The sequence below is a fragment of the Sminthopsis crassicaudata genome, chromosome 4 (genome assembly GCF_048593235.1).
Source record: "Sminthopsis crassicaudata isolate SCR6 chromosome 4, ASM4859323v1, whole genome shotgun sequence".
Taxonomy (NCBI): domain Eukaryota; kingdom Metazoa; phylum Chordata; class Mammalia; order Dasyuromorphia; family Dasyuridae; genus Sminthopsis; species Sminthopsis crassicaudata.
Window position 1 is genome coordinate 109378937 of NC_133620.1, and position 27796 is coordinate 109406732.

Genomic DNA, 27796 nt, shown 5'->3' on the forward strand with positions numbered 1-27796 from the left:
GCACTTATGATTTGGAGGTATGAGTCTTCTGCATGGCCTACAAGCCTTTGGTTTCATTCCCTGCTTTTGAACAAACTTTTAATTGTTTTAAATATATAATTACTGATAATACTTGCCTTTGAATCATCTAGCTTCTCTTTGTTTCTGAAGAATGATGTATGACCACCGTGTTCATCTTTGTATTTATGTTATCATATACCTAGATATGGGGGAATTAATTTGGAGTACCTTATAAGGATTTTTGTAGAATTTCTGTACCTGTTTATCATCTGCAATCACTTTTGGAATGTTGATTGCTTTTATTCTTTGTGGTGGCCTTTTAGTCAGTCCTTATTATGATACAGCTAGGAGATGACTTCATCCCATGGAGTGGTGTTTCTTATTCTCTTAAGTTAAATGATAAAAATCAACTTCATCAATTGTTTTGCCTGATTCTTCCAGACTCATTTACTTAAGTAATCTTCTTTGAGCTGAACTCTGGACTTTTTTATTCTGACCCCAAAACTCCTTTAACCTAGAGGTTCATTCTAATACTAGAATTCATATTTGGGATATATATTCTTTGTATCTGCACCCTCTCCCTCTTATTGGACGCCCTTACTAGAACCTCTGTTTAAGGAGAACATCCAAGTTAGCCATCCTGTCACTCCAGCCTGAACCTGATTTTCTCTATCATGTCTTTGGATGAAGTACTTTCTGCTTCTGTCCTCCCTTTCTGCTTCTTTGTATATGTTGTCTTCTATATTAGAATGTAAGCTCTTTGAGGACAGAGATTATCTTTTTTTTGTTTATATAATATTATATTTGCTTATATTATTTTTTCACCAGATCTCAGCACAGTGCCTAGAGGATAATAAGTGCTTAATAAATGCCTGTTGATTAATTGATTAAATCATAAATTATTTATTTTAGAAATAATTAGGTAGGACTATAGATCTGACTACCAGATGATATCACAAAAATAATTATGATTACATTTACAAAGCATTTGAAGATTTTCAGTTACCCATTAGTCATATAACAGTAACTTTCTCTTGTTTTGATTCACTCACAACAAGACTATCAAGACTGATATGATTTAACTCTTTCAGTAGAGTGTTTCCATATTGGTCATTAGATAGGCATCTCACATTTACCACATCACTACTAAATTAATGTCTATAATTGGTACAAAATTTGCATAATTCTTAGCACCCTTAGAAGACTTTCTTGTCACCCTCTACTCACTACAAAATCAAAAGGGATTGCATAGCATCTTGGGATATTTTGTATTCATTGATTGTGTTTTAGTTAGGTGAGAAATGATTAATTGCTGATGTAGGAGTCATTCCTGAAGAATCAGGTATCAAGTGGCATGTGTGTGTGTATACATATATATATATATATATATACATATATATATATATATATATATAACAGTCAGATTGACAAGATAGAAAAAAAATAAAAATTAATATAAAATTAGAACAAAAAATTAAAAAAAAAAAGATATGGAACACAATTAAACCAATTCTAAACTGACCTATCTAAACACATTTTTTGATGCCAAAAGCAAAATGTAGAATAGATGAAGGAAAGGTCTTCAACACTGATTATAACAATATTGTATAGAGGTTTAACTGATGCAAATCAATTTCCATAATTGAGAAGACCATTATGCACCAAAAGGACCTAAAAGCTGCCTCAGCCAGAAAATGTATGATCATCTTGCCAAGCAGGGAAATGTGACAGCCAAGGGCAATACTAGTTAAGAATAAATTCATCTATAAAATCTTAGGGAGAAGGATAGTAGAAGATTTTAAACACTGGTTGCTCCATAAAACATCAAGAAGCAGTAAAAGTAAAAAAATATATTTAAAGGACATTTGATGAAAATTCAAAATAAACCAAGTCATCTTGAAAGCATTTAAGGTAAAATTGCCGAGAATAAATGGGGAAAAATAGAAAATATCCACATCAATTTTTAAAATAAACTTTTTCATTAATAAATAAGGGGAGCTAGACAATATTTTAAATGGTAATTTTATAGTTCTAGCCATTTTTTTCTTGAGGAAAACATGGTATTGATGAAAATGAAGATGAGAAAGGTAGCTGAAGCAGATCAATATATGCAATAGAGGTCTATGAAGAAGGGAATACCATTTTGAAGTTGAGTGAGGGATCAATTCTTAAGATATCTGAAGGAAGGAAAGATACTAAAGATTTAGAAAAACAATTGGACCTTGGATCTTATCATATTCTAAAGTTAACTAAGAAAATAGAAATATCTACCCATTCATATATCTACTTCCCATCTACATAAAATTTTCCTGGGAATAATTTATGCATGCATTAAGATTATCCATGCAGATATATGCCTATTAGAAAATAGGCAGATTTTCTAATATGAGACTTCACAATAGAGCATATCTTGAACATAACACAATTGGCTGAAAAGTAGAGAAAAAAAACAAAATTCTATTGAGCTTGTTTTTTATTGGCCATAGAAAGGAATTTGATGCAGTAGAGCAAAATGCTGCCTTAATGTCTCCTGTGTGCATTTTAAAATTATACAAGATTGTTTGAAAAATATAAAAATATATGATTTTTTTTTACATTAAGCGAAGCATTAAACAGGGAGAAGTATGTTGACTATAAGTGTTTACCACCATCCTGGAAGATGTCTAACTCAGTCTACTTCAGTGGTGAAGTTACCCATTTGCTCTTATTCATAGATGACCCTTTAACAAAGCAGAGCATCAGACATTTATTTAAGTTTTTACTATAACTTTGGGCATATAGATATAAGCAAAAAGATGGACCCTATCCTCAAGTTAATTACATTATAAAATGAGAAAGGGACCTAAAAATGAGGTGTGAATTGGGAGGAAGGGAGGCTATACATTCAGGGACAGGATAGTAGGTATGGAGATTTAAAATAAGAGCTATGAGGGGATGGAGGGCCTTGGAAAGAACTCACCCCCCAGTAAAGAGGACTGACCAGGTAGAAGGACGTTCCAGGAAGCCAATTGTATCAAACCCTAAAATATTAAAGAGTCTCCTAAATAGATTCGTACTCACTCAAAAGTAACAGTAAGTTCTTAAACATGTTAAACGATGTTATCACATTGAGTTGCATGAGGGAATTAAGTCTGAGTATCCTTGCACAATATTACTCTCCTCATTGACCCTAGTTGTAAAGACCTCAATATATTTCAGAGTGGCTATGTGAGCTTCCTGCTTGAAAGGGCCCTGAGTCACCTCACATAGATTAAGCTCACCTTATGTTCAAAGCCCAAATTAGATGATAAAGAGCAGATACAAAGTAAATAGACTCACAGCCTAGAGTCTTCTTCAAATCAAAGCTCTTCATTTAAGAGGAAGATATGTTAAATGGAACTGTTCATGAAAAGACAGACACTAAGTTCACTGCCTTCATTTATCATCCAACAGGAAAATGGGATTAATACAATGAAATAATTAGATAAGATGGAAGGCATAATAAACTAACTGCCTCATACCAGTAGGAAGACTCATGATACAGGCAAGAGGAGAGAAATGAGTGTAAACTGAAATGGTAAGGAGAGAGCTTCATGGAAGTCAGGATTTGAGGTGGACCTTGAAGCATAGCCAGAAATTAAATGATCAGAGTTGACAATTGGGTGGAAATTCATGTGTTTCAGGAGGAAGAACAAAAGAACAAAGACATCTTGAGATGAAAGAAGGAATTTGTGAGGTATGAGGGTGAGGTAGAGAGAGTATTAATGGTTCTGTGTAACTCATGATTAGGTAGAAAAGGTTAGAGTCAGCTGATGGAGGGTTGCCTAACTATTTAAAGAAAATCTAATTGAATGAGATAAAAGTAAAAGTCCATACAAATAGAAGTATATTGAAAGATTTGCCACTTTAGGCCATGGTTGTCACTGTAGGACAAGTAGGGCAATTGTTGCTGGAGCTTGCACATTGCCTATATATATATATGTATATATATATATAAATTTATATTTATATTTATATGTATATATTAATGAATAGAGTGGCAGAATCATAGTAAATCACCACTTAAAAGAACCTTTAGGATGGAGGTCAGGTTTCTGCTCTTCTCCTGACCCTCACACCAGCCCATTCATATTCCAAAATGTCATATTCTCTTCTTTTTCTATCATCATTTTTACACTGTTTCAAAATGATTTCTTTGGGCAACTGTATGTGCAAAGCAGAGTGGAGTAATGAAGATGAGGATTTTCTACCTCATATCTACATCTCAATATTCCTAAAAGTTTCTGGCTTTATAAATTCTTCTCCACAGTTCTTTCTTTTCCACTTCTATCTTTTCCAGAGTCTCTTTAATATCCCACAATTTGGAAGGGGTCTTAGACATCTCCTTTCTCATCTGGCTATACTACCTTCTGGCTCCTACAGAGGCTCCCTAGCTTCTTCCCCAGCCCTTTTTGGTTTCCTTTTGGGTGTTGTCTTCCCCCTTTAAATTTTAAACTCCTTGAAGACAAGGATGTCTTCCTTCCTTCCTTCCTTCCTTTCCTTCCTGCCTTCCCCCTCCCTCCCTCCCTTTCTCCCTCCCTTCTTCCCTCTATCTTTCCTTCCCTCCCCCTTTCCTTCCTTCCTTCCTTCTCTCCCTCTTTCCTTCCTTCCCCTCCCTCTTTCCCTTCTTCTCTTCTTCCTTCCTTCCCTCCTTGTAGTGTTCTGGTTGGTTTTCTGGAGGTCTCTGGACCAGCTTTTGTTTCATTTCAGTAATCACAAGAATAGCCAGGTTTTAAAAGTCCAAATCCTTTATTATCTCCTTCACAATCTAGTTTCCTTGGCTGGGGCTTCAGATAGCTTTCCTGGAGACCTTCAGTAGTCTTGGTTTCGATGGAGAAGTGAAGGAGGAGAGGCCATGTGAGATGGAGTGAATGAATCTGTCTCTGAGTCTGACCCTGGCTGAGTTTGTCCCAGCTTATATGCTCTATTTTAATTACATTATCATAAGTGTGAATCTTGTGGAACTATATTTAAGTACTAAGTACATGTACTAAACTAGAGAACTATTAAGCACCATGCTAAATTAAATAATCATTGTCTTATCAATTCCACTGACTAAGCAGCATATAAGAATCCTTGTTTCAAGTTCAGAGTTCTGGCCCATAACATCTCCTTCTTTCTTTTGTTTTAGAACATAGGTGGTCACTCCCTCCCTGACTTCTCAGAGAGGTGAGAATCCCCAAAAAGGAGTTGATCACGCCTTCCTTGACTCCTCAAAAAAGGGGTGAAAACACCAAAAAAGGAAGTGATCACACCTTTCCTGACATCTCAGGGAGATGAAAACTGAAAACACCCAAGGAAATGGGGAATCAAACCAGATTAGTGGATTTCTGAAGGGTCTAACTTTGGAACAAGAATACATAAATCCATCAACATGGGAGGTATTACATAACAAACAACATGAATCAACATGAGGAATTATACATGTCCATAAGTCCTAGAAATAGTCCGAAACCAATCTATTGTCCATTACTTCATGTGTCAGAGAATCCAATAATTCTTGCAAGTTTTGAAGTCCTGCAGCAGTCTTATCATATCTCAGGGAATCCAATGATTCCTGTGGGTTTTGAAGTCCTGTAACAGTCTCATTATCAGCCATGCTCTTCAGTGTCAGATGTTTTTTAGGTCTTCTCCTTTGTTTTGAGATTTTTCTCTTTTTCTTTCTCTTTCTGATTGAAAAGGAGAATACAGCTTGTTGGCACCTATCTGATTCCTTCTCCATCTGTAGAGATACAAGCAAACCCTCTTCCCCAAGCAGTTAACCTATCTGGTCCCTTCCATTCACTTTGTGGATATCTCTGCACATCACTTGGCGATTATATTGGAGCTGCTCATATTAAACACTGTTCTTCTATTGAGTTAAAAAGGCCTGTATTCTGCCCAAATTTAATCCCTTTCTGCCATCTGATTGCTTTTCTGATGATTGATCAGAGTATTGAACTTCTAAAGACTCACTGGGCTTAAACTCAGCTGCCATCATGCCCCCCTGTTTTTTGTTTGGGGCCCCACTTCTCATTTCCCTGTATCAATCTACATTCTGAGGCTCAATAGAAGCCTTTGTTGCATTTTGGACATGTGGTTTTGTGTCTTGTTCTCTCACTGTGCCTTCTCACTCTATCTCTATGCCAACACTGAGTTTTCAGATGTCTGACTTTACCACATTGAAAGCATTGGTGAGTCTCTCTGGAAGTCTCTTGCCAAGAGGAACCCCATTTTTCCATGATCTATATAATAGCCTGGGTATAAAAGGCATTGTGCTCATTGTGGCACAGTGTCTTATGATCTCCTCTAAAGGAGCATCTTTGTGTAGTCTCAGAATAATTCTTCCACAAACCTTGTTAGCATTTTCTCTAGCAAGTTGATAATTATTCCTCTTGTATCATTTTTACCAATGGTTCTTGTGACAGCTGTCTGCAGACATCCCACAAAATCAGCAAAAAATTTGGACCTTCTTCTATTTTCGTGAAGACTTCCCCTCTATCTTTTTGTCCTGGGAGGGAGCCCCATGCTTTGATAGCAGCAGCAGCAATTTGCTCATATGCTATCAAAGGGAATTAATCTCTACTGAAGATTCTGCACACTAACCTTTACCTGCTAATTGGTCAAAGGTGATTTGTATATTAACTCCAGTTTGCTTATTTCATTGGACTTGTATCCTACATAGTTCACTGTACCTTGATAGCCACAAGAAGTTTTGTATGGGTTCTAAACATGTCCTTGCTATAGATTTCCAAACATTAGGGGTTAAAATTTCATAAACCAAATTCTCTAATACTATCTTAACATACAATTCTCCTTGTCTAATCCTTTTTCACCTAGTTTGTCAGTATCCTCCTTCTCCTGTGATTTCTTTTTTCTTATTCTAATACTTATATAATTCCTTAAAGCCAATTTTATTAAGTTATATGTATGTATAGAGTATTTCTTTTAAGAATTGAATTAGGACCATTCTCCTTTTTTGTCTAATTCTTCAACCTTTTTCACCTAGTTTGTCAGTATCCTCCCCCTCCTGTGATTTCTTTTTTCTTATTCTAATACTTATATAATTCTTTAAAGCCAATTGTATTAAGTTATATGTATAGAGTATTTCTTTAGGAATTGAATTAGGACTATTATCATTGTAAAATTCATATAGTTGCTTGCCTACTAATTAATTTCCACTTCTCTGGATCTAGTTCTTTTTCATTTGAGAACCAAGGAAATGTGTATTTTAATATTTTGAAAAGTTCAATGATCTGCATCTAAGTTACAATCAAATCTTGATTTTTTTTATTAGTTTAACTATGCTTTTGACACATTTTCCTTGTGGTGGAAAAGGATCCTTTCTAAACATTTTGTCCCATTTCAGCTGAAACACTACTTTAGCCCTTAACAAAGGGCTTCTTGTCTGTTTTTGTACTCACCCTAATTTCTGGGTCACAGATGTAGGTCCTTAGTCCCAAGTTTGGACACCAAAATGTAGTGTTCTGGTTGGTTTTTTGGAGGTTTCTGAACCAGCCTTTGTTTCAATTCAGTAATCACCACAAGAATAGCCAGGTGTAAGTCCAAATCATTAATTATCTCCTTAACAATCTAGTTTCCTTGCCTGAGGCTTCAGCTAGTTTTCTTGGAGGCCTTCAGGAGTTTTGGTTTCAATGGAAAAGCAAAGGAGGAGAGGTCTACCATCTCAGTAATGTAAGATGGAGTGAATGAATCTGTCTCTGAGTAGACCCTGGCTGAGTTTCTCCCAGCTTATACCCTCTATCCTAATTACATTATCATAGGTGTGAATCTTGTGGAACTATATTAAGTACTAAGTACATATACTGAACTAGAGAACTATTAAACACAATGCTAAAGTAGATAACTATTGTTTATCAATTCCACTGACTTAGCAGTGTGTAAGAATCCTTGTTTCAAATTCAGTTTAGCATACTGACTGGCATATAATAGGTACTTAGTAAATGTTTATTGATAATTTATCTATCTGGATTTTCCCTCAACACTTGTAGATTAATAAATGAGACTCAGAAATGTAGGAAAAGAACTTGTTATACAAGTAATACAAGTATCTAGTGGCTAATCTGGTGCTTTAACTCCACATCTCTTAGGAGGGAAAGAAGGAAACACATATTTCTATGTGTTGGGAACTTCAAGAACTTTATAAATATCTCATTTGATCCTCACAACCTCCTTGGGAAGTAGGTGCTATTATCCCCATTTTTATAGTTAGATAAATGACTAACCCAGGGTTACATACAGTCCAGGATCATATACTGTAAGAGTCTGAAGTTGAATTCAAATTCAGGTTTTCCTAATTCCATACCTAGTGCTCTATCCACTAAGTCATTTTTAGCTGCCTTGACAGACACAGAGAATTTCCTCTTCTTTTCCTTTCTGCTCTTATTTTTCCTTCTCCCATGATTATATCTTAGGTGTCCCTATGAACTATGATGAGTTTTGCTGGTGGCCTTCATAGCAAAAGATGATGATTCTTATTATAACATATAAGTAATTATACCATTGAAAAGTAGATCCATGTCTTGATCTGTCAGTCATCTATCAGGTTTTTACTGAATGCCATTGCAAGGTATATAGTCTTATTTCAAGTATAGATAGATTGTATGATGGTTAAGAACCAGATAGGATTCATCAACAGGGAATGATAAGAAAACCTGAGAATTACATTAAGCTCTTTGAAGAATTTTGCGTCCAAATCTAGTACATGTCATCTCTGTCTCTGTCTGTCTCTGTCTCTCTGTCTTTGTGTAACACTCTCTGTTTCTGTCTCTGTCTGTCTGTCTCTCATATGAGACCCATTGTCTATTCCCCTATAATTCATATATTCCTTAAACCATAAACATCTCTTTAGGATCATAGACATCTATTATTGTTTCTATTTTATAGGTGGGAAAATAGCCCCAGAGGAATCAAGATATTTACTGAAATTTACACAATTAATCTAATAATAATACTATTTTTTCTATTCCCAGATTAATCGCTGTTATCTTTATCCTTCCAATTTCTGCAAATACTTTATGTTCTCTTTATTATTCTCCTTTTTGCTTTGTAATTATTTTCAAGGACCAGGGAGATGGTTTCCTGCACTAAGCACTAACTTTGGAACACAAAGACTTCTTGAAATGAACATTTTAATTCCTTTTAGACTGGGTATTTTGTACTTCAGTTCTTCCTCCATTTCTTAAGAGAAAGGTTCACTCTGGGCTGGGGTCCTTGCCTCCAGCAAATGAGGTCACTGAGAAAAGGGACTTTCTTAGATATTAAGTCATATTTGGCAAACTGCCTTTCTGTGATTAGGATGGTACCAGAATAAAATAAGCTCCTCACAGCACTTGGGCAAACCCTCAGCATTCCAGGTCAATGACCAGAATTTTATAGGGGGTCAGGCCATTTTTGCTCACATTCTTAAAACAAATTAATTCACAACTCATTAGGCAAATGTTCCACTTGTCATAGAAAGCACCCCTGCCCTAAAAGAGAATTGATGGTGTAGAAGGTGATTCATTTCATCTAGGTGTGCAACCAAGGAGACCTTTTGGGGCTTAAGGAATTCAATGAGATGACTGTCCATGATGAATGGAGCTTGGGAGCTAATGCCTCATTGCTCTGCAGCATATGCCATGCAAAGATTAGCCATCTCACAATGGAAGGAGGGAGCAGTGATGTAAATATCCCCAAATTGTGCATAAGAAAAAAAATCATTTGTTTCCTCACCACACACTAACACACACCCTAACACACACCTCCTGCTCTTATACCAAGGGATTTCAACATTCATGTTGAGGTTTCCTTGAACACTCTAACCTATAATTTCCTTAATTCAATTTTCCTGAATTATCATTTCACTACATCTCAGATAGACATAGGTATGATCATACTCTTCAACTTGCCATTACCCACAAAGGTCTTACTTCTGAGGTCAGGAATTGTCAAATTTCTTTTTCTTATAAACTTTCATTCCATTTCTCCTTTTGTCTCCTAAACCTCATTTTCCTTAGCACATCCTCCAAGTCTTCCTCTTCTCAGTCCTTTTCAGACCATTAGTACTATACAGTGGTCACTTTCCAGGCTTCCTTATCTCAACCCTTTAGTTTGCCAGTTTAGTTTCACACAATTCTTGGCTTTTAAATTCTTTGATCTGTTGTCCTATCACCACTCACTTTTGCCAAACCCAACCCTGGCTTACTTCCACCATTTTTCTTCTCTTCTTCCAGTGTTATGTTGAGCAGCATGGCATAATAGATAGGGCATTGGACTTGGGAGTTTTGAAGAAGTGGGTTCAAATCTACCTTAGGCATAATCTGTATGACTCTGAATATGTCACTTAAGATTTCTGACCATGTTTTCTCTTCTGTAAAACAAGAGGCTTGGACTCAGTGGCCTCCAAAGTCCTTTTAGGTTCTAAATCCATGATAATATAAGACATCATAGAAGTCTTCTGAGATCTCTACAAATTCATGTGACCTAATCATAACATGGCTCTGACTGGAGCGAACCAATCGATTTCTTACTAATTGATTCTTTGAAATATTCTTTGGTGACCATTTCAAGCAAGCTTTTTTCTCTTCAACCTCCCTATTCTCACCTCAATACTTTGATGGGCAAATGGATGCCATCAAACATCAGCTTCTTGTTATCACCTTTTTAACATACAAATTCTTGATATCTGCAACTGTGTCCTTTTTTTAGGCTCTAACAATGAAGTAACATTTTTTCTTCACCAAGACCAATTCCTCTACATCTATTCTTATCCCATCCCCTTCTTTCCTTCCCTGCTGATTTTGCCCTCCTCATCATAGGCTCCTTTAATGTTCTATATATTCCCATCTCCTGGTTTCTCCCCTGCTGTCAACAAATATGCCCACATTTTCCCCATCCTTAAAAATGCCTGACCAGACCCTATCCCTGCAATGTGAGGTTTGTGGACTCTTTCCTCTTTTCTCATCCAAAGCCTTTGGAAATGCTCTCTAGGGGAAAGAGGAAGGGAACATTGATATATTTTGAACTCCTTTTATTTGTCAGGCACTATGTGAAGCACTTTACAAATTAACTGTTTTCCCTTCTTTTTTCACTCCTATCTCAACACCTTGCACTCTGATTTCTGACCTGATAATTTAACTATTTTCCCTAAAGATACTGGGAATTTTAAAATTCCAAATATGTCAATTTGTCCACAGTCTTCTCCTTCTTGACCACATTCACATTGTTGACAATGTTGTCCTCCTGGATTCCCTCTTTCTTTGAGTGTTTATTATCCTGCTCTTTCCCTTGGGTTTTCTTTTACCTACAAAGATTTTTAAAAGACAGGCCTTGCTCACAAAGAACTCACAGTCTATTTGGAAATCTAGCATGACAACAATCATATATAAGCAAGTTACATGTAGGATAAATGGGAAATAATCTATAAATAAAAGGCACTATAATTAAGGGTGAAGAGGAATAAATTCTAGTAGAAGGTAGGAATTTTTGCTGGAACTTGAAGCCAGGAAATCAGAAAATACAGATGAGGAAGAACAGCAGTCCAAGCTTGGGGGACAATCACTGAAAATGTCACTGAAAAAATGAGTGATATAGCCAGTGTTGCTGAATCAAAGGATACATGTCGGAGTATAATATGTAAGAAGACTGGAAAGGGTAAGTTATAAAAAGTTTTGAATTACAGAAGATTTTATATTTACTTCTGGAGGTGATAGGGAACCACCAGAATTTATTGAATATGGAGGTAACATGAACAGACCTGAGCTTTAGAAAGATCACTTTGACAACTTTATGGAGGATGGACTGAAATGAAGCAAAACTTACAACAGGGACACCAACCAGTATTGAACTACTCTAGACTTAAAGTGATGAGAGGCTGCACCAGGTGATGTCAGTATTAGAGAGAGAAGGGGGAGTATATGAGACATGTTACAAGGGTAAAATTGGCAACAGATGTAGATTTGAAATCAGAACTTCTGACTTCAAATCTAATGTTCTTTCCACTACCTTATGTTGTCAGTGCTACATTTAGGCATAATGTGAAGGAGAGATTGGAGAGGGATGAGACTGAGTGCAAAGACACCAATTAGAATGCTATTTTAAATAAAGCTGTTTATTTTCAGAATACATGCATAAATAAGTCTTCAACATTCAGCCTTGCAAAACCTTTTGTTCCAAATTTTTTCTCCCTCACTTCCCCCTACTCCCTCTCTTAAGATGGTGAACAATCCAATATATGTTAAACATGTACAGTTCTTCTATTCATATTTCCACAATTACCATAATGAAAAAGAACAATCAGATCAAAAAGGAAAAAAAAATTGAGAAAGAAAAAAAAATGCAAGCAAAAAAAAATGACAACAAAAATGAAAATATTATGTTGTAATCCACACTCAGTCCCTCCAATTCTCTCTCTAGATGCAGATAGCTCTCTCCATCACAAGACCATTAGAACTGGCCTGAATCATCTCATTGTTGAAAGTCACATCCATCAGAATTGATTATTGGATACTCTTCTTGTTCTGTGTACAATGATCTCCTGGTTCTATTCATCTCACTTAGCATCAGTTTACATAAGTCTCTCCAGGCCTCTCTGAAATCACTCTGCTAATTATTTCATATAGAACAATAATATTCAATAATATTCATATACCATAACTTATTTAGCCATTCTTCAAATGATGGGCATCCATTCAGTTTCTAGTTCTTTGCTGCTACAAAAAGGACTGCTATGAACATTTTTGCACATGTAGATCCTTTTCTATTTTTTATGATTTATTTATAGTTAGGACACTATTAAAACAATCCAGGTGATAGTTGATGAGTCAGAATTTGAATAGTCATAGTATTGTGAAAAGATAAGAAATGATGTAGAAAATATGTAGAAGCAGAATGAATAGTCTGATTAAATGAGGGTGAAAAAAAGAATGAAATCTGATTCTGAAGTTTCTGAATAACTGGTAGGATGATGGTTCAACAGAAATAGGAAAGTGTTTGTGGGCAGGACAGTTCAGGAGTAGGATTTAGGATTTTAGGTAGGAGTATGAGGTACTGGCAAGATGTCTAGGTGGTAACATCTAGTAGGTATGAGTAAAGTCAGAAAGATAAATATGAAATACATCTAATTAAAGATGAAAATTCAATGTGTGGGGATAGATAAAAGTATACTTTCTAGGAGTTTAGGTAAGACACATAACTTCTTGTTTAGTTGTTTTTAGTTGTGCCTTCTGGGATATTCTTGGCAAACATACTTGCATGGTTGTCCATTTCCTTCTTGTAGCTCATTTTACAGGTGAGAAAACTCAGGCAAATAGGGTTAAGTGCCTTGTCCAATGTCACACAGCCAGTAGGGATCCAAGTCTGGATTTGAATTGAGATTTTCTTGACTACAGGTCTTTATGCAAAGCATATTTGCTTCATGTGTTAGTGTAGCAATCCTATGAATACAGCCTCATGGCAATGTCTTTGAATGGTAGAGTTCATGATGTATTACATCTCAGGTATTCTCTGGGACAAAAACTCAATCTGATCCTGAGAAGTCTTATCGAAATGGTTTGGAATTACCTTTAATCTTTCTCAATTGTTAGCCTCCCTTTAGGGAAACTGGGGAGATGTAGTTTAGCTACAAGATTATTATAGGCTTAATCAAATATCAATGTTGCTAGCCTTGTAATTTTTTAACAGTAACAAAGAATACAAAAGCCACACCAAAATATTTAAAGATGAAAAACAGGTTCAATTCTCCATACTGGAAAAGTAGGGCAAAGAAGTTGTTGACTAGCATTCCGTCACTGACAATTGTACTTGCTGAGTACTCCAAAATACTGAAGAGAGACCAATTCTCTTCAGATGTCTTAACTCAGTTCCTTTCAGAATGACATTTTACTCAGTTCTCCTCAGCAATGTCAGTTAACTGTGCAGCTCCCTTTGGAATATAACAGTTTGTTGAATTCACCTCAAGATACCAATTAAAGTCTTTCAATTTCCCTTAGGAATTCTCATCAGAATGTTTTCTCCTCAGAATAATAGTTAATTCAATTTGCACCAGGAAAAAGACAATTAAATTCACTCAATTCCCTACCAGAATGACAATTAAATTCACTTTTCTCAAAGTGTCTCTTCAAGCCTTTTCAAAGATGGCATTTCACTTCCAAGTCACTCATATTCTCCAATGGCAGTTAACTGTCAGTCCCTCCCTGACTCATTCTTCAATGGCAGTTAACTGTCCATGTTTCTTATAGACTTTCTCTAATGGCAGTTAACTGTCAATCTTTCTATTAAAGATATAGTAATTATATCCAAAGTCTCTATGAAATTTGAATTTGTATTTCTGCATACACATGACTAACACCAAGGGAAATTTGGGAAGCGGGGATGATTTACTTTCATTTGGTTCATTTCTACACACTTCACAGAATCAGACCCATAATTAAATCATACCAGTTAAAGCTTTGTAAAAGGAAACTGAAATTTAGGAGGATGAACATTTACAATAAGGTTTTTAACAATTAAATCTTTGATTTTTTTTGTGTTAATATTTTGATAATGTTTTTTCTCCTTCAGCAGAATAGAAAGTAGTTAGCAATAATAATTAGCCAAACTAGCCAGCTACCAGATGGTGTACTTCCTCCCCAAAGGGACTGCATAGCAGCTGAGCTCTTCTCCATCCTGCCCTACCCGGCTCCTTCCAAGGCAGAGCAGCTTCTCAAGCAGCAGCAATTTCCCTTTCAATATATTGAGTTTGAGTTACCTGCAGAACATCCATGAAACAATGTACAACAAGCAGTTAATTTTAGAAGAGGAATTTGGGCTAGATATATAAACTTAGGAGTCATCCAAAAAGAGATCATAACTAAAGTCATGGAAGTTGATGAGATTCACAACAGAGTGTAACAAAAGAATAATGCCCATAATATACCTTTTGGAGGACATTAATTCTCAGCAAGTAAAATAGAAATAATGACCTATCTACTCACTCCATGTCTATGTCTCTCCCACCCTAAATAAAATCCCTTATTTGATCTGAACATCTCCATTAGCTATCCTCTTGTATCTTCTTCCCTCTTCTCAACTGAAAAAAAGTCATTATCACGAGGTACCCCCTCTTCTTCTTATTCTCTGAAAAACTCTTTGGGATCTGGATTCTTCAATTGGAATTGCCTTCTCTAAATTTACCAATAACTTCGTGATTGCTAAATCCATTGGCCATCTCTTAGTCTTCTTCCTTCATGATGTCTATGTAGCATTTGATACTATTTGATCACCTACTCATGGATGCTCTCTCCCTTCTATATTTTTGTGATATTTACCTCTCCTTGTTCTTTTACATATCTGACTGTTATTTTTAATCTTTTTTTTTAGTTTTTTAGTTTTTTTTAGTTTTTAGTTAAAAATCCCTGCCATGCCCAGTAACTATTTGAGTCCTTCAAAACTCTTAATTAGTGAGCTCATTGACTGGGCTAAATTTTTATTTTTATATAAATAATATCCAATTCTGTATACCTAGCCCTAGTCTCTACTAAACTTCAGATCCAAATCAGACATATCATAGTGATGTCTCACAGGTTTCCAAATTCAAAGTGGCAAAAACAGAATTCATTCAGAGGTTCCTTCCAATTCTAAGTCTAGAATCCTGTGAACTATGAAATTGAGATTTCTGAGAGTCCAAGGTAATACAAGTGTAAGAAGAAGAATTTGAACCCAGATCTTCTGATTCCAAATTCAAGTCCTTACCTCCACAAGACTTTATAACTTACTTGAAGATAATAATTTCTTCTAAATAGTAGGGGACCTTTCCATTTATTCTTTTGTATGACTTCTAGTTTGGCTAAAATAGATTCATAGTAATTTTCACTAGGCCTCAAAATGTTTCTATCTAAAATCAAATTTTGAATCAAAGGAATGGATTTAAATAATAGAATGCCTCTGCCCTAGTTATAATTCTCTCAGAATATTCTATCTCCATTGGCCTAACACACCTTGACAAGAGGACTGTCTCAGCATGAGAAATGAAAGAAGGACTGAAAATTAGGGAATTACTACATCCAGCTCTGATATTCCATGGAATTAGTTCTTCCCCTATGATTTATTTTTCCTCCACCTAGAAATGTCTCATTGATTCATCTCCCAGTTCATTCATAGCACTTAATCAAACTGCCACCACAGTGAAAAATAGAGTTGACTTCATTGTTTCTTTATTTAGCATTTATTAAAAAATGTTGTCAATGTTTAGGGAAAATTTCCTCTAGAAAGCATGAAATTGTAAATTCACTTAAAGAACTATATTATGAAGCCATTTCCCCCAAAAATCACTGGTCAGAGGATTCAAATATTTTTCAAAATAATTGAAAAATACTAGTAACCATATGAATGAACACTTCAAATGCATTGATAATAATAGAAATAGAAATCAAATCATTACTAAGAAAATTGGCAAAAATGACAAAAGATGAGAATAGTTAGTATTGGAGGGGTTTGATGAAGATAGACACTCTAATGCACTCTTGGTGGAACTGTAAATTGATATAACCATTCTGGGAATCAATATGGAATTATGCTAAAACATAAATACCCCCCCACACACACACACACATATACCCAAATGCACAGCAGAACTTTTGTGGTAGCGAAGAACTAGAAATGAAGTGGATGCTCTTTATTTATGAAATGGCTGAACAAATTGTAATATATTTATTTTACTGTGACATAAAAAAGGATGAATCATAGGCTGGGAAGAGATGGGTGACTGAAACAAAGTGAAGTAAACAAAACTAGAAAGACAATATAAACAATGAATATAACAATGTAAATGAAAACAACAACAAAATAACTGAACTGAATACTGAGTAATTATAATGGCTAAGCTTAACCCCTTCTACAAAGAAATATGAGAATATATTGCCCGCTCCTTTTTAAGAGATAGGAAAAAATGGGCATGGTACACTATATATTTTGTTTGATGAACTACAATTATGTTCCTCTTTTGAAAATTCTTCTTTATAGGAGACGACTCTATGGAAAGATGTATCAGGATATATGTTTTTAAAAAGAAAATGAATTTAGTTATTTTAAAAAAAACCCTATATTGTGGAGAGAATAACATCTAATAATGATGGCTGTATATATAGGTATAGCCAGTCAGATTACAATTACTCAGAATAAGATTGAGAGATTGAAGGCATCCTGATAGCGAGGTAGTATAAACTCTTTTCATTTTAATGAAGCATTAAGCAATTTTAATTTTAATGAAAAGTTAAGCAACTTGCCCAGTATCACACTGGTAATCAGAGGCAGAGTTGTCATTTGAACTCCAAAGATAGTTCTCAAGATGAGCCCAGTACAGGGCTCATTTCATATACCATGGAACTCTAAATTTTAACTCCTTGAAAGGAATGAAACTAGCTAATTTTTCTCTGTATTGCCTTCATATTTTTAACACGATGGCACATATAGTAATTCCCCCAATAAATATTTTACTGAATAAAATAATCAGAACAGTGATCTGTATGATTCAAAAACAATATGAAGAATCCCATATCACAGAGGAGACATGAGAAAATGTTCTTGAAAAGTATGAACAATACTGTGCCTGAATACAGATTGAAGCATGTCTTTTTAAAACTTTATTTTTCTTTATGGTTTTTTGGAGGGATGGGCAAGATCTATGTTTACCTTTGCAACAAGAATTAGGAAATTTTTTTATAACTTTACATGTGTCTTCTCAATGAGGGGGAGTGTGGAGGGAAGAAAGAGAATCTGGAAGTCGAAGTTTTAAAAACAAATGTAAAAAAAGTTGTTTTATATGTAACTGGGAAACTAGAATATTAAAAAGAAAAGTATGGATAATAACTTACAAATTAAGTTAAAGATTTAAAAACACTTTATATACATTATTTCATTTTATCCTTATATTGGCTTATAATATAAAAGCTCCAGTTATTATCCACCTTTTACAGATAAGGAAACTAAAGGTCAGAAAGTTTTAGTAATTTTTCCAAGGTCACATAGCTGTGTCTGAGGTGTAATATAAATCTAAGTATCCTCAACTTCCAGTCTATTTATACACTGTCTATTTTTGGTTCCTTATCATTGTTCTTTTTCTTTTTAAATATTTTAAAATTATTTAATATGCTACATATACATATATACTATTAAATATAGCAAATTTTTGACTATGAAAGGGAGGTAGCTATACTTACTTATTTATTTAATATTTTATTTTCCCCCAATTGCATATAAAAACATCTTTTGCCATTCACTTTTTTAAAATTTGAGTTCCAAATCCTCTCATTCCCCCCCACCCTAACATGGAAAGCATTTTGATATAGGTTACCCACATTCAGTCAATCATGCAAGGAACATTTCCATACTAATCATGTTGTGAAAGAAAACAGGCAAAAAATAAACAACTAAAATAAATTAAAAAAACAAGTATGTTTTGATCTGCATTTAGATTCCATCAGTTCCTTCTATGGAAATAGAAAGCATTTTCATCATAAGTCCTTTGGCATTATCTTAGATCATTGTATTGCTGAGAATAGCTAAGTAATTCACAGTAGATCATTTTACAATATTGCTATTACTATGACCAATGTTTCCCTGATTCTGCTTATTTGTTCTTGCATCAGTTCATGTAAGTCTCTCCAGGTTCAAAAAAAGTAATAATGTTAAAGGAGAACATGATTGCTATGCCAGAAAAACATATTAATTTTGAAGAGAAGATGGGATGTACAGGAAAAACTTGAGAATTATATATCACTCAGAACAACATGACAAGTCAAAACACTCAAGCATTATAATGTAAGAAGTAATTCACAAAAACTTTCTTGAACTTCAGAACACAAAAACCAAAGAGTCAATCAAAAGAATCTACAGACAAGCTCTAAGATTGGGGAAAATGAGGTAAAGTTTTTGAGGAAAGTTAAAGGATAACAATTAGTTCAAGGGTTTTATGTGCAAGGTGGTACTTGAGTTACGTTTTAAAGGGAGCTAGAGGTTCTAAGAGATAGAGGTGGGATAGGAGAGCATTCAAGACATAGGATGGAGCTAACTCGGAAGCAAAGAGAAAGGGATTAGTGTGGCTGTCATATGAGAAACAGGCCAGTTTGAATGAGTGCAAACTAGAAACAATATGATTAGGTTTCTTTTGAAGGCTCACAATTCTTGAAGACAACCCAGGAATGGTCTGTCTCTGATACATCTTTGTGACCTGGTAGTGTATCTCAATCCAATTTTCAGAAGGTCAAAGTAATATAGGAATTGATGGAGACTGTTCCCGTGCCTGAAAACAGAAAGGCAAGCATTGCTCACTCTCTCTTATGGTAGGGAAGTCCTGTTGATTGAACTGTACTTTATAGTAGGGGATTCTCATACCTTGGTTTGGGAGGGTGCCACATTTTCTCAGAGCTCTTAATCACTCTGTATCTAGTGAACCTCGCCTGGATGTAGATCCAGGCATAGATTAAATGCATTTCAAATAATGAGAAGTCAAAATCCTGCCTTCTCCCCACTCCCTCTGCTCCCCCCCAAGCTTGTCAAAGGATTATTTACTGTGTTTCTCTTGATTTGAGCTATTTAATTTTTCCAAAACAGATGCAGGCGATTGATTAATGGCATTCCTCACCACGAGTCAGAAGTGTCAGCAAGACTTGGAGAAGGCAGTGTTATTCTTGACTAGAACAATAGATTCAGCTGAGAATCAGGGATCTGTGCCAAGTATTCTTGAGGCTGGGGAAAGAAGAGGGAGGAGGTTGTCATGTACTACTTTTCTGGTAGGAGACCTATATGTATATGTATGCATATGTGGGTACATGTCTGTATGTGTGCATGTGTGCGTGCGTGCGTGTGTGTGTGTGTGTGTGTGTGTGTGTGTGTGTGTGTGTAAGCAGGAGTTTGGGAGCTTGAAGGGCTAGGCATGTGCTAATAATAGGAAGGAGATCACATGAAGGCTAAGTCACCTTGAAAGGGGCTTAGCTAGTGGAGGTGAATTAAAGTGCTTGGAATTAAGGACGTTTCTCCAAATGTCCCTTGATGTGTAAAAATAGGTCAAGGGAAATTCATACACAATGAAGAAAGAATTGCAAGGTTAGGCTGACCTCCCCCTCTCTTTTTTTCCTCCCCCCTGTCCCAGCTGCCCCAAAGTCTTTTTCCATTTGCTGGTGAACTTTCTTTAGGAGATCCTCGTATCATTCTCCTTTCTTGTCTAAGGAGTTTCTGGATGGGAAGGTGACACTTCAGAATTTGCTCTAACCAGAGTATGTTTTAGGAATCCTTGTTCACCAAGTTTCGTCCTCTGTTCCTTTCCCCTCACTCAGTAGTACCCTGTCCTTATAAGCATCTCTTACAGAAATGTGATATTTGCATCTCTCCCTATCCAAGTTTGCTCTCAGCTTTTATTGAGGTTATAGATACTTGGGAGTGAATGATTGATATAATATGAAGTGTTATCTCTCCTTTATATTAGAAGGGAAGCTTAAGCCTTGATATTAATTAATTATAGATATTAATATTAGCTGTATACAGTTCTTGAAAGTTTGTGAAGTTCTCATAAATGATCTCATCTGAGCCTCACAATAAGGATAGGAGGTAAATACTTTTATTATTCCCATTTTGCAAATGAAGAAACAGGATGACAGGCTAAATGACTTTAACAGGGTCATACAAATAATACATATCTGAAGCATTTTTGGAATTTAGTTCTTTTTGACTCTAACTCCAAGACTAGCTCCCCTTACTGATCATCAGGGAGCTGAAATTTCAGGCATTTTGGATTTTTTACTTTACTCTTTTATCATTATCACACTGTACATTATTTTGCACATAGTAAGTGCTTAGTTTATATTAATTGGATTGAAGTTGATAAAAGGAGACTTAATAAGAATCCTTGGGTTTATGAGTATGCTTGGGGATGCTTCTTAGTAGCTTTATGCATCTATTGGGCCTAATGAGGATCTGATAACAGGTAGAACTTACTTCTCCAAAGCAAATCATCCAACTGGACAGTCCAACTAGGGCAGAATTCAGGAAAGACCTGGAGCCCTGTCCCACCTCTATCTAACATAGTTATCCTCTTCTTTTTCCTTCCTTATTTTTCCTGTTACTCAACTCTCTCTTCTTCCTCCCTTCCCTTCATTCATCTCTTCTGCCTCATATTTTTATATTTTTATCTCCCTTCTCACCATTTCTACTCTCTTTTGATACCATGGATTGTTGATTTTTCCCCAGGCTCACCATCAAAAAAAATGCTTTTGAAACTATAAGCCTCAAGGAACCACTTCTTAACTTTCACTGATTTAGGTTCCAAGAAATTTTCACCTACAAACTTCAGTATGTGCCTAGGAGGAAATAATTATAATTTCATATGTCCAGACAGAGTCATTGCTTCAGAGATTAAGTTAAGAATAGCCATATCCTAAAGGCAATCTAGCAAAGTTCCTGGAAATTTCAGCCTTAAAAATCTACCTGAATTCTCCCAGAATTGTTCTAAGCTTAGTATTTCTTTCTTCTCTAGAAACGAAACGGGTCACAAATCTGGGTGCAAATGCCTAAGGGCTGTGGTTTTATGGAGTGGCTAAGGCCAGGACACATTGTACCTATAAATAACAATCCAAGAATCTTCATACTGATGCTTTAAAACCTTCAAGTAGTTATCAACAACAAAGATTGAGGGATCTTTCCATTAACCTAGTTACTGTGTGTTAGTGCATCAAGGGCCAGTGATGTTGGTGCAGCAACTTCTTCCAGAGATTCAGATCACTAAATTCTATAATTTATAATCTCAATTATCTGTTGCCCTATTCACCATACCATGCTGGCTCTCAAAATTTGGTACTAAATAGAGGTACAGTGAGAAAGCAAAAGAATACTTTTTACTGGAGAATATACTCAGTCATTCAATAAGTATTTTATTAAGTACTTGCTATTTTCCTTGCATTATACTAAGTGCTTTAGGGAATTTAAGAGAAGCATAATTTTAAGGTCTTAAAATAAAAAAAAAAATTAAGGTCTTATATTTGGGGAGACAAGGCAAACAGAAGAGAAAATGGAGAATGATTTTAAAGCAAATGTGACATTACAGAGCATATTCTGACCATACTATAAAAATATATAGAATTTTACATTACAGAATGAGTCCATAAGTGTTAATTATGGTGTCTACTAGATTAGAACTTAGGGACAGCTTTCTGTAGGGGAAGAATTTTGAAATGGCCAATAAATGCAGGTTAGAAAATTTTTTTAAAAGGAGGCAAGGTTTGTGCAAGGCTTTGAAAATCATACAGAATATGAGGTGATAAAGGAGAAGAGAGATAGAAAACCTTGGAGCCTTTGCACAATTTTGTTTCCTTAATTAATCATGAATTATATTTCTACTGTTGATTATTGGCAGTGTGAGATACACATTGGTTTTGACAAAGATCAGAAGATTCAAAACTTAAATCCTATTTTTAACATTTGCTGTCTGACTGACAGAGGGCAAGTCACAACTTTTCTGAACCTTAGGCATACTCTAATGCTGTAAGTCACAGATGCATTCCATTAATAATAGTTTCCATAAAAAAGAAATACTGCACCGACAAAATCACAGGTCCTTGACTATGCTACATACAACAAATACAAAGATTAATAATGATAACAACATTCCATTTATGCAGTGCTTTACTTCCTGCAAGTGGTACAAGAATCATTATTCTCATTTAAAGAATGAAAAAGTGTAAAATGAGACAAGTAAACTATCTTGCCTGGGATCATATAGCACTTTAGGTGGTATATTACAGGACTCAAATACAGGTATTATAATCATCAGTCCCTGCCTTCAAGAAGTGTGCAGTCTTGCAGCAAATATAACGTGTAGACAAATTAAATGTGCAACTACTGAAGGCCAGGTTATTTAGAAAGGGGCTGAAACAGACCCTTTCCTTTCCCATCTCTTCAGTTTGAAAGCTTTCAGGGCAGTATTAAACTAAACCCTTACCTTTGAGAGTGACAATCCCTAGGGAGCCTGATTAAACATTTATTTTTTCATTTAGACCATTTTGGAGTAAAGGTCCCAGAGGTTAAGCAAATATTAAGTAACCATACCTTTCAGAAAACTGTCTATTCCTTACATTCAACATTCAGTATTCTACCAGATGTATTCAATTATGATCATATGCAGTGTTTTTTAGGTCACTGTTTCTGAATCTAGAAGTGAAAAGAGGTAAAAGCAAAGGTTGAATCAACAATATGTCTTAATTCAATTCAATTTATTTTAAAAAATAATTAAGTCAATCTTCCACTTGGTTAGAAGCAGGCAAACAGCCTGGCTAAGAAAAGGTGGGAAGGAAGTGAGGTCCAGGAGCTGCAGCAGCCAATCTCACAGCATATGACCTGAAAGCAAGGTTCCAAGCCTGAGGCAATCCACTTGTAAGGGCCTGCCCTCCTCCAAGCCAGCAGACCCCTAGGTGAGTAGCCTATGCTGGCCTGTAAGGCCTCATGCCATAGCACAAACCATCAGCAAGGCCTTGATTTCATTGCTGACTAGTAGTAAAGCCCCACCCCATGACTGGTCAACAGAAAAACTCTGACCCTGGGACTTACCAGCACAGAATCCCACATCAGCAAAAAAATAAACTCCTCCATGGACTTCTATAAGAGAAGCCCTATTTTCAGATCAATATACAGCTAAAATCTACACTAAGAGGAAATTAACAGGGAGGTTCCACCCTCCAATACAAGCCAAAAGGGAAGTATGCTCCAGAGAAAGCAAGTAGCTAAGCCCTGAAGCCCAGTGAAAGTCAGCAATAAGACCCAGAGCTCCATCACAAAAAAAGCTTGGACAGTGGCAAGACCAAGAGCCTTTCATATAAAAACACCAACTTACAAAAAAAGGCAGAAAAAATGAGCAAAAAAAAAAACCATAAAAAAGAGTGACTACAAAGGCTTATTATGATTATAAAGAAGATCAAGTCTTAAAAGAGGATAGTGGTGTTAAAATGGCTACATGTGAAGTCTCAAAGAAAAATGTAATGTGGTTTCAGGCCCAAAAAGAATTTCTGGAAGAGCTTAAAAAGGGATTTTTAAAAGCAAATTGGAGAAGTAGAAGAAAAATTGGGAAAAGAAATGAAAGTAATACAAGAGAATTATGGAAAAAGAGTTGATAGCATGGGAAATAACTCCTTAAAAAACAGTATTAGCCAAATGGAAAAGCTCACTGATGAAAACAATTCCTTAAAAATTATAATTAAAAAAGTAGAAATTAATGACTCTGTGGGTCATCAAGATATGATAAAACAAAAATCAAAAAAGTAAAAAAAAAAAGAGAGAAATATGAAATGTCTCATTGGAAAAACAAATGACCTGGAAAATGGGTCGAGAAGAAAAAATGAATTTCTGGACTCACTGGAAGTCTTGGTGTTTTTTTGTTTATAATTTCATAAAAGAAATTGACAACAATGAGATAGCATATCAGAATATGTGGAATGCATCCAAAGTGGTACTTAGAGGAAAATTTATATCTCTAATTGTTTACGTCAATAAAATAGAGAAAAAACAGATCAATGAATTGGACAAACAAAAATAACCTAAAAAAGTACAAATTAAAAACCAAATTGGAAATCCTGAAAATTGAAGGAGAGATTAATAAAGTTGAAAGAAAGAAAACCACTGAACCAATAAATAAAAAACAAGAAAAATCGGATTTAGAAAGGTAAAAGAAGGGAAGAAAAACAAAAATGCAAAATATATATATATTTTAATTATCAAAGAAAATCACCCTACTATATTAGCTCCAGATGGAAAACAGAAATTGAAAGAATCCGCTGATCACTGCCTAAAAGAGATCCCAAAATGAAAACTCCCAGGAAGAACATCAAAGCCAAATTTCAGTGCTCACAGATCAAGAAGAAAGTGCTGCACACAACCAAAAAAGAATTCAAATATAATGGAACTACAATAAGGATTGCACAGAATTTGACAGTTTTCACATTCAAGAACTATTGAACTTAGAATATTATATAACAGAAGGTAAAGAAGTTAGGATTGCACCCAAGAATCATCTACCCAGCAGAACTGAATATGATCTTTCAGGGGAAACTGAATATTTGATGAATTAGAGGAATTTCAGGCATTTTTAAATTAAAAGACCAGAACTGGGTAAAAAAAAATTACCTTTAAATACAAGAGTCAAGGGAAACATAAAAAGGTGAAAAAAAGAAGAAAGACAAAAAAAGAAATTCAATAAGATTATACTATTTATATTAAAAGAATTGGGAGTATATATAGACAGGGCTGTGAGACATAAGGTGATTTTGGTTGGCTGATAACCTTCTTAAAAAAATAAAGAGATGAGAAAGAAAATTTCACTGGAAAATGAAGGTGCGGGGGAGAGGAGGAAGATTGGATATTGGTAAATTATCCCACATAAAAGAGACATGAAAGAGTTATTTCAATGGAGGGGAAGATGTGGCATAGGGGATATAGAAGAGTTGACAAAAGGGAGGCTATATTGGGAAAGGTGGTGATCAGAAGTAAAACTCTTGAGAGGAGGGAAAGAAGGAAGGGAAAGAGAAAGAGGAGCAAATAATAGTATGGAAGGAAATGTACAGTTATCATAACTATAAAGGTAAATGGAATGAATTCAACTATAGAATGGAAGTGGGTAAAAGAACAAGTTAAAAACCAGAATTTTACATATGTTATTTATAGGAAGCAAATCTGAAGTAGAGTGATAAACACAGAGTAAATGTAAGGGGTTGGAACAGAATCTATTATGCTTCAGCTGAAACAAAGAGCAATCATGTTCTCAAACAAATAAAAAGCAAAATTAGATCTAATTAAAAGAGATAAAGAAGGAAATTATTTCTTCCTGTAAGGTTCCACAGACAATGAAATCATATCAATATTAAATATATATGCACCAAATTAACATCTACATTTTTGAAGAAGTTTAATGAATTACAAGAGGAAAAAAAAATAATACTGGTGGGAGACTTTACTTTTTCTCCTCTCAGAAATGGATAAATCTAACCAAAAAATAAACAAGAAAAGTGAAGAAGGTCAATAAAGTTCTGGAAATGTTAGAAATGATAAATCTCTGGGGAAAAGTGAATGGCAATCCAAAGGAATATACCTTTTCCTCAGCAGTACATATTATTTACACAAAAACTGACAAAGTATTAGGCCAAAAAAACCTCACAACTAAATGCAGAAAAGCAGAAATAGCAAACACATCTTTTTTCATCAAAATACAATAAAAGTTGCATTCAGTAAAAAACAATGGAGAGATTAAAAATTAATTGGAAACTAAATAATCTAATTATAAAAACAAGCGGATCAAAGAAAAAATCCACAGAAACAATTTATAATTTCATAAAAGAAATTGACAACAATGAGATAGCATATCAGAATATGTGGAATGCATCCAAAGTGGTACTTAGAGGAAAATTTATATCTCTAATTGTTTACGTCAATAAAATAGAGAAAAAACAGATCAATGAATTGGACAAACAAAAATAACCTAAAAAAGTACAAATTAAAAACCAAATTGGAAATCCTGATAATTGAAGGAGAGATTAATAAAGTTGAAAGAAAGAAAACCACTGAACCAATAAATAAAATTAGAAGCTGGTTTTTTTTTTTTGTTATTTTTTTAATTGGGTGACTAATATTTTCTTTCTTTTTTATATAGCTTTTTATTGACAGAACATATGCATAGGTACTTTTTCAACATCGACCCTTGAAAAACACTTCTGTTCCAACTTTTCCCTTCCTTCCCTCCACCTCCTCCCCTAGATGGCAGGCAGTCTCCTACATGTTAAACAAGAAAAATCGGATTTAGAAAGGTAAAAGAAGGGAAGAAAAACAAAAATGCAAGCAGTCCATACTCATTTCCCAGTGTTCTTTCACTGGGTATAGCTGGTTCTGCTCATCACTGATCAATTGGAACTGAATTGCATCCTCTCATTGCTGAAGATAGCCACTTCCATCAGAATTGATCCTCATATAATATTGTTGAAGTGCATAATGATCTCCTGGTTCTGCTCATTTCACTTAGCATCAGTTCATGTAAGTCTCTCCAAGCCTCTCTGTATTCATCCTGCTGGTCAATTCTTCCAGAACACTAATAATCTATAATATTCATATACCATAATTTACACAGCCAATCTCCAATTGATGGGCATCCAATCAATTTCTAGTTTCTAGCCACTATAAAAAAGGGCTGCCACAAACATTTTGGCACATATAGGTCCCTTTCCCTTCTTTAATATTTCTTTGGGATATAAGCCCAGTAGTACACTGCTGGATCAAAGGGTATGCACAATTTGATAACTTTTTGAGCATAGTTTCAAATTGCTCTCCAGGATAGTTGGATCCATTCACAACTCCACCAACAACGCATCAGTGTCCCAATTTCACCTCATCTCCTCCAACATCTTTTCCTGGCAGCCAATCTGACAGGTGTGTAGTGGTGTCTCAGAGTTGTCTTAATTTGCATTTCTTTGAACAATAATGATTTTGAACACTTTTTCATATGAGTAGAAAGTTTCAATTTCATCTTCTGAAAATTGTCTGTTCATATCCTTTGACCATTTATCAATTGGAGAATGGCTTGATTTCTTATAAATTAGAGTCAATTCTCTATATATTTTGTAAATGAGGCCTTTATCAGAGCCTCTAACTGTAAAAATGTTTTCTCAATTTATTGCTTCCCTTATAATCTTGTCTGCATTAATTTTTTTGTACAGAAACTTTTTAACTTGATATAATCCAAATTTTCTATTTTATGATCAATAATGATTTCTAGTTGTTCTTTATACACAAATTC